Source organism: Panthera leo, chromosome B1 (genome assembly GCF_018350215.1).
Source record: "Panthera leo isolate Ple1 chromosome B1, P.leo_Ple1_pat1.1, whole genome shotgun sequence".
In the NCBI taxonomy this organism is placed as follows: domain Eukaryota; kingdom Metazoa; phylum Chordata; class Mammalia; order Carnivora; family Felidae; genus Panthera; species Panthera leo.
The window spans coordinates 182,534,235-182,548,895 of record NC_056682.1 but is presented as its reverse complement, the minus strand read 5'-3'; positions in this window follow the sequence as shown (position 1 = coordinate 182,548,895).

The window sequence follows — 14,661 nt, the reverse complement described above, 5'->3', positions numbered from 1 at the left end:
TAACCTACCAAATAGCTAATTAAGATATATGTGCACACTAGAAATAATGGCAGAGTGGGGTAAACACTTGAATTTTGGCCTAAACTTGAGATTATCATCAGCAACAACAACAACAAAATTGAGGGTTATTTGCTTAATCTTTCTGATTCATGTTTAAGAACAAGTATATAGGATTAGATTATGCCTAAGATTTCTTTAACCTCATATAATCAAAAAATGTGGAATGAGGTCCTTAAGAGGTCATCTGTGAGAGTTCTCTGATTCTGAATAGAATTATAAGGACTCTCATATTTCATTTTACTTCATAAATCTTCTCTCTGACTAATGTATTCCATGTTCACTAAATGAGAACACCTCCCTAGTGTTGTTAGAATATACTTTCTGAACCAGTGCTAACCAATTTTTAATTGACATTGATAGCTATGCTAGTAACCTGGCTCATGGAACTAAATTAAATAATACTAGAAATAGGATTTAGAAAAAGCTCTATGTAATTTACTTCTGAAATGTTCTATTCCCAACATGAATACATTTTTACCGTTGAAAGACTAAGAACAATTCTTAAGTAGGTATTATTAAGATAAATTAGGTATTGGGACGCCTGGGTGGCTCAGTCGATTTTGCGTCTGACTCTTGATTTTGGCTCGGGTCATGGGATCAAGCCCCATGTGGTTCTGCCCAGCATGGAGCCTCCTTAAGATTCTCTCTCTCTTTCTCTCTCTCTATCTCTCTCAAATAAAAATTTAAAAAAAAGATAAATTAGATATTTTTAGGTAATGAGGATCGATCTATATCTCAGGAACTGTGCAAACTGCATTATGTGACTCATGTCATTTCATTTTCATTCTAATTGTTGATAAACATAATGCTTAATGGGTGAAAACACGGGCTGGTTAGTGTTTGTGCCAGAATTCAATATTTGGTCCATTTGCCCAAATTTAAACATAAGTTTCCAAACCAAAGCTAGATCCTATTAAAATATTTTCCTTGTTCTCACAATTTACATAGATTTAAAGAATACAGTATTTTCTATTTTATTCGTAACCCCAGAGAAAACCACAGAATTGAGAAGCGTACAATTTAAGGTAATTTCCAATCAAAACAGTAGAAATTATCCTTTTGGGGTGTACTGAAAAGGTTCCTCTATCTTAGAGTGCCTTGAATGTTTTATTCAAGGTGGCTTAGATTTTGCTGTGGTAATGAATAACCTCAAAAATGTCGGCAGTGTTAGATAACAAAGGTTCATCTTTCATGTAAAGTCCACTGAAAATCTGAGCAACTCTCCAGGGCAAGCTGTCTCCATGGTCCAGGCTGAAGAAGCCTCCAATATCCTGTAACTACACCATCTCATTGGTCCCCCTTGGTCAGGAAAGTGGACCACTGGCGATTAATTTTTTTCAGTCTAGAAATAAAAAAGTGTCACTTTTACTTTAAACTCATTGGCTACAACTGGAAAAGGGGGTTTTGTAAATAATCTTCTATGTGATTAGAGAAGCAGAAACTGGATATGGGGGACACTAGCAATGTCCTCCACAAGCATCCTTAACACAGGATCTCCAAAGCCATTTCGCAAGTCTGTTACCAAGTTGGCAGAGAGTGAAGGAATGGAAAGGATCACGCGTGAAACATTAATTTGCCTTAGGTTCAGGAGTAGCACTTCAGCTAGAATCTGGTCATACCTAACTTCAAGGAAGGCCAGGAAATATAATCTGGATATGTGGTCAGAGGTGAAAGAAAATATGAAAGAAAATGAATTTGGAAATGGTCCAGCATATCCCATCACATGGCTTTGTCCTATCTTGGGATCACTCTCCACCCAAATCTTAATTTTAATGTTTTCTTCTCTTCCAGCTAGTATAAATATTTAGCACAGATATCTCTCCCACGTTCTCACTCATACCGAATTGCATATATCGAAATCATGTCCACAACTGAATACTTGGCTTATCTTAGCACACCAACCTACTCCACCCAGTTCGTATCCCGTCAGCCTATTTTCTTAGATCTACCTTCCAGTATATCCAGAATTGGAGTGCTCCTCATCACTTTCTTTGCTGGTGTCTCAGCCAAGCCACCACCTTCTACTGGGATGATTGCAAAACCTTCTTAACTGGTCCATCAGTTTTTATCCTTGCCCTTACGTTCAGTCTCGTTACCGGAGCCAGAATAACCGTAACACATGAATTGGATTTTGCTACACTGCATTTTCACACTTTGGCTGGCGACATCCCTTTCTATGAATTGTTCCATGCACCTCAGGCAATAAAAACATCTGCTGCTTTGAAGGGGGAATAATTAAAATGTGCTCACTCACGGTCAAGATTTGTAGACCAACCTGATTGCTCCTTATTTTTTTTTTTTTTTCTGTGACGTTCTGTTTCCCGCTTTCACTCCCAAAATAATTGACAGTGATTGCATAGAATAGGAATTTTTTCTTTCTTCTTTGTGAGTTTGGGGATTAGCTGTCCTCTGTTCTCTGATAGGGATATTATAAATTATAAGGTATGTAATACTTTTAAGACGTTAAACAAGCCACAGAAACTGAGAAACATGCCACGCTTTGTTCCAACCTTTACTATAATTTGTTTAAGTCATATATTGAGAAAGCAATAGTTCAAGTCTTACAGTACTGTTTTCCTAAAGGCAGTTTATGTCTTCCATATGACAGAAGACATCGTAGGAAAAGTGGTTAGTATTTGTCTTTGAACTCAGGCACACATTCAAACATACACATATACCTGCACATACATGAAATCTTCTATTTACATTATATGTGTGTATATCTCCAACAGCTTTTATTACATGATATTGCTAGCTTTTAGTATTTCCCATGATGCACATATCTTATTTTAATATATGCAGATATTATTTCACCACGTTCCTTAGAAATGATTTAATCATGGGATGAGATATCCTTGTCTGTATGTGTTGGGGAGTATTTTGCTGTATTTTTGTCTTTTCAATGCATTTTATTTTCAATTTTATTTTATTACATTTATCAAAGTGAAGTTTCAAAGACCATGATGCTTTATTGCAATGGTAGAGAGATCAAATAAAATTCTCCACAGCATCGAATATTGTTTACTTTTATTTTTCCGGCTTTTGAATTTGCCAATACATTTTTATATTTGTCCATTTCACTTGGTCTTTGCTACTTTATATAAGCATGACTGATTTTTTTTTCTTTAAAAGTCAATGTAAGCCTTGTACATGATTTTTAAAACCACACAGTATGCGAGGAGTTATAAGAAACACTATTATTTAACTTGCCTGATTGGAAAGATAGACACGGATTAGGCAACTGTCACTTTTTGTCGTCACATTCTTGAGGAGCCAGTAGGGAACACTTTCCTAACTGTGGAGCAATTTTCTTTTAATATGCATACAGCCGTGTTGAAGAGCATGTAATACACGTCGGAAGACTGTGCTTCTACCAAAACGATTGGAGTTGCATGCAAATCGTAGTGACCGTCTAGTTTATGCAGTTATTTAGCAGACGTGTGCAGTGTTACCATGAGTAACACTTTGTGTGGGGCCTTGCTGAACGATCAAATGGAAAGTCCATCTCGGAGTTTGTCCTCAACAGGTTTGGAGTCCAGAAGGGAAACAAGAAAGGAAGCGAAGCACACACAGGACATCTTGCCCGCTCCACCCCTTGTGTGTGTGTGTGTGTGTGTGTGTTTGTTGTTGTTGTTTTAATTGAAGTATAGTGGACAAACCATGTTACATAGCGATTTGACAAGTTTATATGGTATGCTGTGCTGATCACAAAAGTGTAGCTACCATCTGTCACCATACAATGACATTACAATACCATTGACTATATTCCCTATGCTGTGCCTTTATCCCCCTGACTTATTTATTTCATAACTGGAAGCCTATATCTCCCATTCCTCTTCACCTACCTTGCTCATCGCCTCGACACCTTCCCCGCTGGCAACCATCAGTTTGTTCTCTGTATTCATGAGTTTCTTTCTGCTTTTTGTTTGCTTATTCATATGTTTCATATATCAGATTCCACCTATAAGTGAAATCATATAGTATTTGTCTTTGTCTGGCTTATTTCACTTAGCGTAATACCTTCTAGGTCATCTATTTTGTTGCAAAAGGCAAGATCTCATTCTTTTTTATGGTTGAGTAATATTCCATTGTGTTTATACGTGTGTGTGTGTGTGTGTGTGTGTGTGTGTGTGTGTCTATCACATCTTTATCTATACATCTATCAGTGGACACTTGGGTTGCTTCCATATCTGGGTTATTTCAAATAATGCTGCTGTAAACATAGGCATGCATATATCTTTATGAACTAGTATTTTCATTTTCTTTGGGTAAATAGGTAAATACTCAGGAGTGGAATTATTAGATCATATGGTATTTTCATTTTTTTTTTAAATTCTTTAAGGAGCCTCCATACTCTTTTCCACACTGGCTGCACCAATTTCCATTCCGACTAATAGTGCACAACTGTTCCTTTTTCTCCACATCCTCACCAACACTTGTTATTTTTTGTCTTTTTGAGTCTAGCCGTTCTGACAGGTGTGACGTGATATCTCATTGTGTTTTTGATTTGCATTTCCCCGATCAGTGATGTTGCGCATGTTTTCACGTGTCTGTTACCCACCTGCATATCTTCCTTGGGAAAATGTCCAGTCGGGTGGGACTAACAAGGAGCTTTTGATGAATAGGTTATGTGTGCCTATACACTTCACGGAAAAAGTGTTTCGGTACAACAATCTGTTTTCCTATGTTAATGCTTTTCAGACGGATGCTCAACGTGAAGAGGTAGCCAGATAACCGCCATCATGACAGTAGCCATTTGAACTAATTTAGACTTTGTATAATTGGTGACAGGTGTTATACTATTTAAAAATTAAATACAATGGGAAATGTGAATTCAACGGGACACTTGAATTTTCTACCATTATCAGTTACTCCTTTGAAAAAATATTGACCTCTCACGAGTGAGGTCTTCCAACATAATAATTAACATTATGGACCTTGGATTTAGACATCTTTGTCTGTACTTTAGTTTCTTGTCATTGTAACAGGAATCGTACTATCTTATAGGATTATGTGATGATTAATGACTACATTTTTGAAAACCACTTAAAACAGAGAACTGCCCAAGTTGTTAAACTTGTCATAGTTACCATGTTTCTCACTGTTATTATTATTATACACTTTTAAACATGCTATTTACTTTTTCTAAATCTCAGTGTCCTTACCTGGATGAATGGACTATGTCGTTTACACTAAAGGGGTTTTATGTAAGTATAGATTAGCTATTATTAATTCATACACAGCATTATATAAATCATAGCCAATGTTTTGTTTCATTATTATGACTATTACTATTTCAGTATACTTTATTTACTTACCAGCTATGTGAATCTTTGGCAAAATTATTTAATCTCTCTCTGCCTTAGTCTCTTCATTTGGAAAACTGGGACAACATTATTTTTTTTAAATTTTTTTAAATGTCTATTTATCTTTGAGATGGAGGCAGAGTGCGAGTGGGCAGAGGGGCAGAGAGAGAGGGAGACACAGAATCAGAAACAGGCTCCAGGCTCTGAGTTGTCAGCACAGAGCCCGAAGCGGGGCTCAAACCCACAAACCCTGAGATCATGACCTGAGCTGAAGTCGGACGCTTAACTGACTGAGCCACACAGGCGCCTCTGGGACAACATTACTGTACCTTAGGGACTTTTTTATAAAGGCAAAAAGAGTTTATAGTAAGCATTCAACAAATAATGACTACAATTATTTTCATTTGTTGTTGCTATTAATGTAGGTTATTGTGATGATGTAGTGTGGAGTAACCACTCATAATACAAAACAATCTGCTTTTCAGTCAACTCAATGAAATTCTATCCATCAGCTAGAGAGATTCAGTGATTAAAAATACCAGATATGCTGTTTCCCATAACCAGACTGTTTTAATATTCTATCAAATATATTTTGTTACACATATATTTGCAAATGGATGAGACGAGACGAAAATATTTTTCTTTTATTTGCTATCTTGTTTTGTTGTTGTTGTTGTTTGTCACTGTTTTCAAATTAAATGTCATATCCAATGGGAAAATGAAAGCTGAAATTTTCAGATATCATAATTGCCAGAAAAGTCATAACACATTATTTAAAAATTAGGGGCGCCTGGGTGGCTCAGTTGGTTAAGCATCCGACTTCAGCTCAGGGCATGATCTCACAGCTCGTGAGTTCGAGCCCCACATCAGGCTTTGTGCTGACAGCTCAGAACCCGGAACCTGCTTTGGACTGTGTGTCTCCCGCTCTCTTTGTCCCTCCCCTACTCGTGCTCTGTCTCTGTCTCTCTTTGTCAAAAATAAATAAACATTAAATTAAAAAAAATTCATAGATGTGCCAAAAGATAAGAGAGATCTTATTATCTCATTAACGAAGAGAGACTTTCATTATCTCATGAGGAATTAAGCTTGCTAACACATAGTACATGCCTATTGGACAAATAAATGGCTGTTCAGTCTCCTTTATGTCACCTGCCAAGCATAGTTTTCTCTAGCCAAGCACACTAAAGAGCTATTTTGAAATGTCCAGGAGAACTTAATCCATTTTTAGAATAAATGATTCTTTATGATCAAATATCTAATATTAAGGATTGATAATGAAGAACAAATTCAGAAGAAGATACATTTATCTTATATTTTACTTTTCAATCATTTGTATTAGTAAAATGAGCATTTGTTCTTATACACAGGATTTACAGAGTCCTTGTTCAATAATTCCCAAACTGTGAAGAATGTACAATCAAAATGAATGTAAGCTACATTTTTTTTCTCTACAAATGAAAAGTTGTATAAAAGTTTAAAAAATTACCACTTTGAGCAGATCTGTATAGAACCAGAGTAAAATGATGGACAGTTACAAATAAGCTAATTTGTAAAGGTTTATGCAGATAAATAAAGATAAAGGTTTATTCAGGAAGCAGAACTCAGGTAATTAAGGTACTTACAAATAAGCTATAGGGCTGAGAAGAATGTCATTAATGGCACCCTCCCCTTGAGTTCGCCTGGGATGTTTCTGGCTAAACATCTTATATGTTATATGACTGTTAACAACACATCCTTCCTTCTTCAAATTGTCTTGCTTTTAATGACATATTCTGTGATCACCATGCTTAGACAAAATCTGAGCTGCATCCTGAAAGATGAGTAGAAGTTAGATAAAGAAGGTTATGGAACTGGGAAGAATACACAAGAGGGGATCACATGTTCCAAGATCCCTAGGAATGGATACTTTTGAGGAGCTTAAGTTCACTGTGAGTGGAGTGTAGCATTTGAGGCATATGAAGTGTTGTGAGGTAAGTCTAAACATGAAGGCAAGAACCATTCCAACCCCCCGCTTTTTTAATGGAAGATTTTAATGGTTCTCTTTAACATTCCTTTTCTTTAATAATTTTCTTTTATTTCATTTTACATTTAGAGTTGCTCTGGTCTTCCAGCAACACTGTCCTCGTCATTCAGCCGGTTGCCAATGACAGATATCTTATAAAGACACCAATTCGGTTATAAAATAGGCTTGCTTTCTTTATCTCTTCGTCCTTTGCCCATGACCTCTATACAACCATGAATCTGCACCTTGCTATAGACTGAATGTGTTCCCCTAAGATGCATATGTTCAAATTTTAACCCCCAATGTGATGGTATCTGGAGGCGGGGCCTTTGATGGGTGATTGGGTCATAAGGGTGGAGCCCTCATGAACGATTAGCACTCTTATAAAAGAGAGCTCCCTTGCCACGTCCACCGTGTGAAGGCGCAGGGAAAAGACAGCCATCTATTAGCCAGGAAGTGGACTCTTACTAGACAGCAAATCTGCAGTTACCTTGATCTTGGACTTCCCTGAAGTGTGAGAAATGTAAGAGAAATAAATGTTCGTTAGAGCAATCTGGACAAACTACAATACACCTGAAATACGGTTTTTGAGTGTTTTTCCTTCAATGCCTACTACCCATTACTAATTAATGTGTTTCTTTTGTGGACCTTACAGGAAGTACAGATGTCCTGTGGTCCACTGGCACAGTTCTCCTTAGTATTTGAAATCCACTTTTAGTAAGAATGGATTTAAGTTGGTTGCTGGGTGCCCTAGAAAGGACCTTGTAAATGGAAGAGAATGAGTTAGAAGTTAAATAGGGCTTTACGATTATTTTGTTATTTATGGATCCTCTGCCTATGAACTATGCTTGTATGTCCCACCGATTTCCATAAAAATCACCTCTTTTTAAAATGGGCCTGTATCGCAATGCATTTTGAAATGGGGAATCCAAAATGAAGGCTCTGCTCAAGACTTCTTCCAGGAGTTAGCTATGTGACCTTGACTAATACTGTACTTTTCATAGTTTTAAATTTTTTTTCATAATAAAAGAGTTGAATATATGACTCTAAATTTCTACAAGATTGAAAAATCTCTTAAAATGTCCTTGTACCCTAGGAAGAGTCTCAAGCATGCAGACAGTATTTGAACTGCTAAATCAAGCACAAATCACCGCTTATGGCTTTTGGATCTGGACACAGTGTGCTTCGCAGACAGCATTCATGATACATCATGTGGCAGTCTCAAACTTTAGGCTATCATGTTAGCCTGTACTATGGACAAGAAATCTATCCTACTCAGCCTCGCAAAGTAACCACTGCTGCTCTCGCATTAAAGGCATAGTTTGAGGCCAAATTCACAGCACAAATTACTTGGATCCAAGATTCTTACATGGAAAAATTCTGCACCAACTAGTGAGACAATAATCTTGTCAATGTTAGGAATCGACTATTTTTTTAAGCTTCCATGATAGACAGAGACTGAAAAATCTTATTAAATTATTTTCTTTCCTGAGGATCAAATCAGCCAGGACCTTCTGAAGACTTCAAGAGACTTACTAATCCATCTTTGTGCATTTTGTGGATTGTTACTGAGTGACCAATGTGTATTCTCTTGGTGGGCAAATTTTCCACATAACTCATGTTAATTCTTTCTTTGTTTCAAGTTTTATTTAAATTTCAGTTAACACATAGTGTATTATTAGTTTCAGGAGTAGAATTCCATGAATCATCACTTACATACAACACCCAGTGCTCATCACAACAAATGCCCTTCTTAGCACCCGTCTAGCTCATCCCCCACCTACCTCCCTCCATCAACCCTGGGTTTGTTCTCTATAGTTAAAGGTCTTTTTCTTGGTTTGCCTCTCTCTGTTTTTTTCCCCATATTTTTATCTGTTTTGTTTCTTAAACTCCACATATGAGTTAAATCATATGGTATTTGTCTTTCTCGACTGACTTATTTCACTTAGCATAATACACGCTAGTTCCATCCATGTCATTGCAAATGGCAAGATTGCATTATTTTTGAAGACTGAGTAATATTCTAATATATATATATATATATGTATATATATATATGTGTATATATATATATATATACACACACACCACATCTTCTTTATCCATTCTTTAGTATATTATGGATATTTGGGCTCTTTCCATAATTTGACTATTGTTGATAATGCTACTCTAAACATCGGGGTGCTTGTAACATGCAAATTTTTTTTTAAAAAGAAAGATGGTGTTTGGACCTTTTGTTTCCTGAGCCTTTCACTGTTTAACAAATAGAGTAGAAAGAAAATATTCTACGTAGTATCAACCATTTTCATTTATTTCTTTTTTTTAATTTTGATCTTGGAGACTCTGTGTTTCAGTTTTTGAGCAACTTTTATATATAAGCCAGGACTCTCATAAATGATTTCATTAAGTATATTCTAGCATTTAACCTCAGATTCCAAAACAACTATATAAGGTATCATCTCTATATCATGATGTCCCATAGATATGTAATAGTTAAGACTAGTGGATAATGAAATATTTTTTGTAGCTAATTTAAATTTACTGTTAAATAATATCATGCAAATATTGAAACTTTTAATAAGGGGCTGAAATCTTTGTTTCCTCAAAAATAAAAATGATATGTGCCTATACAACGTAAGGAAACAGTAGCTAATGATGGCGATGTCAGAAGGCATGGGGTATGGCTGAAAATTAAGAAGGGTACCTAATATTCCTTACAGCAAGCTCTTTTTTCAAACAGACTTTTAACTGTTGGAGTCTTTGCTTCTTTCTTTCACAGTTGCCCTGACGTCAGGTCTAAAGTTTTATTCCATAGTTGCTCTCTCTCTGCTAATTTCTCTTAAAGCTGCTTACTTGGAGCTGGCAATTTATGGAAATATTCAGTCACGTTAAAACACTGGAAATAATTTCATTCATTCATTCATTCGCTCATTCATTCAACATATATTAATTCCCCTCCAACCAACTAACACTAAAGAGCTATACATGGCCCACGGGATGCCCAGTTAAGTCTATCAGAGCCCACGCACCCACAGAGCTCACAGTAGTTCACGTTTTTTCTGCTACCCATGCTACAGGTTTGTATCACAGGTTTGTGTCAACTCCCACTTTTAGTGTAGTGCTTAGCACATAGCACTGTGCCGAATACTTACCCGTTAAAGTTGAATCCTGCTGACTATTCCCCAGTGCCCAGCTTCACCAAATCACAAAATGCTAAAGTTAAAAATGACTTCATTGTTTACCTACCTACCCAGATGCTCTAATTCTACACCAGAAAAAGTTATCTTAGAATAAATAAACACAGGAAAACTTGCTCTATCCAAGGTCACACAGATCGAGAGCAGAGTTGGGACAGATGCATTCATATTTTTTGTCCCCTGCTTTTCATGATAGCTTCCTCACAATATAGTCAGCTTTCTAAACTAAAGATCAAATACAGCATAAAATTAATAATGATAAATATTTACAACTCCAAGTGCGTTATAAAACATATTTACTAAAAAGCTGATACAATTTGATGCTAGGCTTTCATATCCTAAAATTTTATTTGATGCCTATAACAAGTATAATATTTATTTGATGCCTATAACATGTATAATATTTATTTGATGCCTATAACAGGTATAATATTTATTTGATGCCTATAACAGGTATAATATTTATTTGATGCCTATAACAGGTATAATAAATACTTATTTGATGCCTATAACAGATAGGAACTTGGTTATAATTCTGTAGGTGTCAACTCACACCTGTCACTAATATCCCTGCAAAATGACCATCCCTAGATCCTGAGAGAAAAACACTGAATTTCATGATTAATCTCTTTATCAACAGTAAAATAAATGACTCCCTCAGATACCCTCTCTGAAAATGTAGCTTGGGAACATATTCACAGCTTAGATCAAAATGAAGCATTTACAGTAAAGAAGAATATGATTTTCTGGAGGCCAAAGCAGAGCACTAGTGTTCAAAGGCAAATACATTGAACCAGTGAATTAGATCGATTAACAAAGAACAATATTAACCATGTTCTTAAAAGGTTACCATTATGGCTACCTGCCACTTTTACTTTGTTTTGTTTCTGTCAAGGAAGATTCTGTGTCATATTTCCATTTCAGAATCTCACTCTGGGCCTGGTTTGTTCTCACTTAGCAAAAGCCATCCTGGGTTATTTCTAAGTGCAAATGGCTCTAGAAAGGTCTTTTCAATCTATAAGACCATAAAAAGTCTAGTGCGCTAGGGGTGCCTGGGTGGCTCAGTCGGTTAAGCATCTGACTTTGGATCAGGTCATGATCTCACGGTCCATGAGTTCGAGCCCCGCGTCGGGCTCTGTGCTGACAGCTCAGAGCCTGGAACCTGCTTCAGATTCTGTGGCTCCCTCTCTCTCTGCCCTTCCCCTGCTCATGCTCTGTCTCTCTCTGTCTCAAAAATAAACAAACATAAAAAAAATCTAGCGTGCTGGATTTTCACAATCATGTTAATAAAAAGAAAATCTCACATTTATCAAGGATTTACTCTGATCCAGATTTTATGCTAAAAACCTAATGTCGATTGATATATCTAATCCTCACAACTCTGTAAGGTGGGTTATATTATCATTTGCACTGCACATGCAAGGGAAATTATATTAAAAATCAGAGCTAAAGCACATTATTTACTTGGATAGGCAGCAATATGCAATAATCACAAACGTTTATCATATGTACTGATTTACACATTCAACCACAATGATCCCATGGAGTAGGTGCTATTATTATTTCAACTATAATAAATTGACAAATAATGCAACTTGCCGAATCTTACGACTCGTAAGAAGTTGGGGTGTTGATATTTTGAGCCATGCCATCTATTATTTCATTGTGCATTTGACATAATGCAGATATGGGCTGAATATAGTGTCACTGCAAATATTGCATGAACTGCTGCATAAATTATCTCTAATACAGTAAATAAAATATAAATAGATGTACACTAAAGTTTTTTTCATAAAATGTTTAGTATGGTTTTTAAATGTAAAGGGCTGGATTACAGATGTGAAATGGAAATGAGTTGTGATTATTATTCGAATACTCAAGTAATTTTCTTCAATCACTGGTGTAGGTTAATATGTACTTATCCTATTATTCACAATTGTTTCATTATCTCATTACAGTAGAAAACATGTGATGTGACTTAAACTTGCCTTTAAATAAACTTTGAAACTTTTAATAGACAGTGGTTTAAAGGAAACACCACATAAATTATATATTACTTTGTGATAATCTTTTGTTTACCTAACAGGCATTTCTAAATTCTTGTCCGTAATCTTATTCCTAGAAATCCTAGATATTCCAGGTGAAGACTCTTATAGGAAGCCTGTTTCCCTTTATTTCAAGTGCACTTCAAATGCATTATAATGCATTTAAACATCAACCCAAACCTCAGTCAATGCCCTGAAATGTAACGAAAACACAAGAAACCAACACATATATAATAACAAACCGTTGTCCTAAGATCCAAAATTCTTAAAATATCGCTTTCTGATCACCAATTAAAATAGTTGGTTAACTCTTTTTGTTTTTTTTTTTCTGTCTTTGCTTCCTTTTCCACAGTTTCCTTTAGCACCTCCTCAATCTTTTTAGGGACCCATAAAACGCTAGGCAAAAACAAGGGTTATGTAATAAAGGCCTTAGGGAAATAAACTAAGGATGAACACAGGACGACTGAGAATTGTTCCCACTGATTATGAAACTATGATACCTCAGACTTACTAATATCCAAGAGGCGCATATACTTTTTTGGCACTTAGGGATATTTTCAAAATATCTAGATAAATTGTGTATTATGACCATCGGTGTTTGGAATAGTACTTTATGGTTTACCACAATCATTTTGTGATAAATATTGTATTGAATTTGGGAGATGTAAATACAAAATGTTCCTATACAAACCCTAGCTAAATAACATTTTGTTAAGATATAGGAATGTTCTGGAACACTGGTTATTAAATCCTAAAAGGCATCCTACCAGCGAGATGTGTATTTGGAAGAAGTTCTCCAGAGTATGGCTGTATTTCATTTTGAAAATTAATTGGCAGGTATTAACATATGTTTATGCAAAGTGTATTTCTATCTAGCTAACTAGCTGTTTGGCAGTGAGATAGAGCCAGAGAATGGCAGTCATACATTTTTGGTTGTGTTCTCTTAGCTTTTTGTCCCAATAGAGAAACGTTTTCTCAGTGCACACTAAATCTCAGAATTGCTTTGAAAGATTTTCACTTGCTTCACCAGTTTTGAGTAAAATTCTCTTTGCCCTTGTGTAAGTTCACATGAGAAAAATAGTCTAAGATGGTCCATAAAAGAGTGTGCACCGTATTTAATTCCGAGCCTAAAAAGAAGAATGCCAAATTCCCTCATGTTTAGTGAGGTCACAGTTTCCACATTTTGAGAATTACGTATGTTTAGAACCGTGTACTGATGGTGTGATAGAATAAACTAGATTTTCAGGGCGATTTGTATTTGTCTATATAATCTTTACACGGTGCGATCTTACAGCAAGAAACTCATTTACCCTTTAAGATCAGCAAAGAGGCAAGCCTCATAGTAACAGGTCTGCAATAATTACAATTGACCTTGCTTTCGAGGAGTCCAGAAAGTATTATTGTACCATAGGTGGCAAATTATTAGAAAATAATCAGTTTTCATGCTAATTACAACGTATACTTTAGATCACAGGTTAACACATTTTATGGAATAAAGCAAGCTATAGTCTACTCTTTGTAACTCAGTGTTTGTTCTGTCCCAAAGCTAACAGCAGCCCAAAGCCACACCCACTGACTTTAGACCTAAGGAAAAGTCAGACTCATACATTCCTTATTATTGCATGAACTGTGCTCCTTAGTGAATCATCATAGTAGGTGATTGTGGGTTTAAGGTTTAGAAATAACATCAGCAATCAAAATGAGGTCTTTAATGAAGTCTTAATGAAGTCTTAATAAAGTCTTTTTGGTGACAATGCATTACTCCAATTTGATAAAAGTCAACTCCTTAGGCACATAACTTTGAGTTAGTTCATCAGTTTTGTAGCATTAAGTAGTATAACAGTTCTCAAACATGATATAAAGTCACAATGATGGGAAAAGAAGAAACGAGGTAGAATTATGGTTAGGTTCCTGAGAATTTTATATAACATGATGCTTATCTATGTACCACCCTAGAATGAAAAGTAGCAAATTTAGCTCCCATAGGTGAATAGTATCTATCCCTGTGGTATCCCACATAAGGAGGAAAAAGGTTGAGAACCACTTGTTTA